Below are 3210 nucleotides of genomic sequence, written 5' to 3' on the forward strand. Positions count from 1 at the left end.
ACCTAGGATCAATTATAGCCCCCACAGTAAGGATACACACCAGTTCTCAAAAACCTCAAACCCCATTCCATCAAAAACTAAAAGGCTTCTTTCCATGCAAAAAATGTAAGACATGCAAAACCCTAAACACACCAAAACAACACACTGTCAGCCACCAAAAAGAAATATACCCCATCACAGATTTTATAACATGCAACACCACAGGGGTCATATACGGGCTATATTGCCCATGTGGCAAATTATATATAGGCAGAACAAAAAGACCTATGAACATCAGGATCAACGAACATTTAAGGAACATCAAAAATAAATACATGGGCCACCCTCTCTCAAAACACTTTATAAAAAAACACAATGGGTCAATAAAAGGAATTAAAATAGTAGGTATACAAATCGTCCACAAGAACTGGAGACAAGGAGATTTTATTAAGAGCATGTCCAGGAAAGAAAGTGAGTGGATTTTTAAACTGAACACCTTAAGACCAAGAGGATTGAACAGCGAAATAGAGCTCTTTGCATTTAATGACTAACAAATTGACCTATGACGTCACCAGCCCTGCATATATAAGGACACCATTTGACTGGGTTAAGCCATCCCTGAGGAAGACAGCCGCAGTTGTTGAAACGCGTCGGACTGACCCTTAACACAGCTAAAGAGGCGCCCACAGGCCTCCGTACCTTGTGCACGCTGCACGCCACGTGACCCCACGTCACGCTGCCCCCCTCTCGCGCGCTCTCCACATACTCTCTCTCTCCTCCTCCTACCCGGAAGTAGCGAGCACGCGGCAGTCACCGGCCAGGACTCCGCTCTCGCTCCGGACCTCGACCACCCCCAGACGGTGAAGCCCTCTACAGACCGTAAGTAACAACGGGCCCCTGCCCCACCAAGTCCATACTGTACGCAGCTGACCCTCTAATGGTTTTTCCCTGTTCCCCGCAGTACTTGCTATCAACCCCTTCAGTTGGGCTCTGCACCAGCCACCCTCCCTATTGCTGAATCTGGCACCCACTGTTTCCAGCCAGAGCCTCCTGGTGCACCCAACATAGGAAAACATAAGCCTCCTACTGTATCCTATCTCTGGTTACCTCTGACATAACTATAGCCTCCTACTACAGCACCCTGCTGTATCTACATTATGGAGACCTGAACCAGCATCTACTATTGACACCCTAATCCCTACGAAGCAGGTAAATCACGATCTCTGGGTAAAAACTGGAGGCTACAGCCACAATCCAGTGATACCTTAACAGATACACCCCCTCCCCCTCCCTACAGATCTCTATACAGCGAACAGAGGCATTACATGCTAGTACAAGCCTCTTGCTGCATCCTACTTCTGACCTCCTCGTGCTACCTCCACTCAACAAGGGACCAGGACTACTACCTCCAGCTCATTCTAAGACGTCCCTGGATGCCCCTTGTACCTACCAACAGGTAACCCCAAAACTCTTGTCTCCAAGGCTTGTACCACAGCTACATCAGTTAATTTATGATCTATCCCTATTCCTTCCCCCTGCAGATCTAACTCAGATCATCAACCCACAGCCGTGTGTGACATATCCTCTACCTCTCTCCAAGAAGGACCAGGACCGATACCTCCTAGTCATCCAAAATAATCAGGACACCCCCCGCTACCCTCTAGAAGGTAACTAATCCAAAACTACCCTCTTTGAACCCCGTACCTTAACCCTTGAGCCCTGCACCCTATTCTTAATACTTGTCTCCTCTCACTCCCTATAGTACTGCTCCGGTGAATCCAGTATTATCCACACAGCCTGCTGACTGTCACACCAGTAGCAGTGCTACTGTGGATCAACAGCTAACTACTACCACAGTCTATTGAGTACCATACCAAGAACAGGTAACTCACGACCCAACTCAGAGTCCAGCAGAGACATCTCTGTCGAGTTCCACCCCCACTTATCCATACATTTTTTTGTGTACCCCACTCTAGGTACCCCTCGTCCTCCCTCCCAGGCACCAACACGTGCCACCAGTGAACCTCCATACCCCATACGAGGCACTAGTATCAGGTAACCACAGACAAACAGATACCTACCCCTTCCCCCATCGCTCATTAGTATACCATATTTATACATTCCTATTCTATCCCACCAGGTCTACAAGCCTTTGCCTCCTTATACATCTACTGCAACCGAACATCCTCAGACTACGAGGGAAAAAGGCCTATTTTTATCAATCAGTGATTACCTTGTATCAGTGGACACCGATCTATTTATCGATTTTATAACTTTTAATACTTTTAATAACTATTCTTATATCCGACCCAGTGACCTCACTGAGTCTGAATCATTTTAACTAGCTATTTTTAAGCACATGTTCGATTAAATAAAATTATCCCTTGCACTCAAAATCTCTCGTGCCGTCCTTCTGTTCACTACCACTAGCGCAAATTTACTTCTTCTCGGCTATATCAACACTTATTTGGACAACCCTGGTTCCCTGTCCACAAATTTGCTGCCACTAGTAGTGACGAGCCCACAGCGCCTCCTGTACCCATATACTAACCAATTATATATATATATATATATATATTATATAAAAAAATTAACATCTAGTTGCATAAAAGTTTTGACCTGTCAGAGTTCTGCTAGAAATCTATTAAACCCCTTGATGAATTGGGGCCAGATCGGCCGTTACCTTTAGAAACCACTTACCGGCACCTGATAGTTGTGCACGATCTCTGGACAACAGCGCAGCATTAACATCACCGTTCTCCTGGTCACTGTAGATCACGGTCGCCATTATAGTCAGATTCTGCAGGCAAAATATAAGAATGAGCCACGTTTCATTTTAGAACACACCAACAAGTAGTGTCCTCCTCACCAACCCCTGGACAATCTCCTGACACCACAACTCAGGAATATTAGAGGAGCCCTTCATAATGCTGGTCCTTGTCAGGAGGAGTATAGCGAGAGCTCAGGAGAGGAAGCCATTCCTGGTAAGCAGGTGCCCAGTGTTATAGCGATGATCCTCCTACAGATGCCAGGACCAGAGAATAGAGGACTGTGCCTCCAACCACAGCAACAACCCATTACAGGAACCGGACAGATCCATAGAGCCATGAGCAGCATTGATCAGTAGCCATGTCTACACTGCAGCAATTACCCATTACAGGGACCTGACAGATCCATAGTGCTATGAGCAGCACTGATCAGCAGCCATGTCTACACTGCAGCAATTACCCA

At 46.4% G+C, this 3210-nt stretch overlaps 1 long non-coding RNA gene across 1 annotated transcript; it reads left to right on the forward strand.

The window, feature by feature from the left end:
- Window positions 1-750: 750 nt before the first annotated feature.
- LOC141212582 (uncharacterized) lies at window positions 751-1427 on the forward strand. The gene is made up of 3 exons (XR_012282306.1): window positions 751-858; window positions 941-1188; window positions 1277-1427. It is a non-coding gene; the product is annotated as an uncharacterized lncRNA (long non-coding RNA).
- Window positions 1428-3210: the final 1783 nt, after the last annotated feature.

The sequence above is a fragment of the Phyllobates terribilis genome, unplaced genomic scaffold (genome assembly GCF_046119375.1).
Source record: "Phyllobates terribilis strain yellow unplaced genomic scaffold, ASM4611937v1 Scaffold_176__1_contigs__length_3987557, whole genome shotgun sequence".
NCBI lineage: Eukaryota > Metazoa > Chordata > Amphibia > Anura > Dendrobatidae > Phyllobates > Phyllobates terribilis.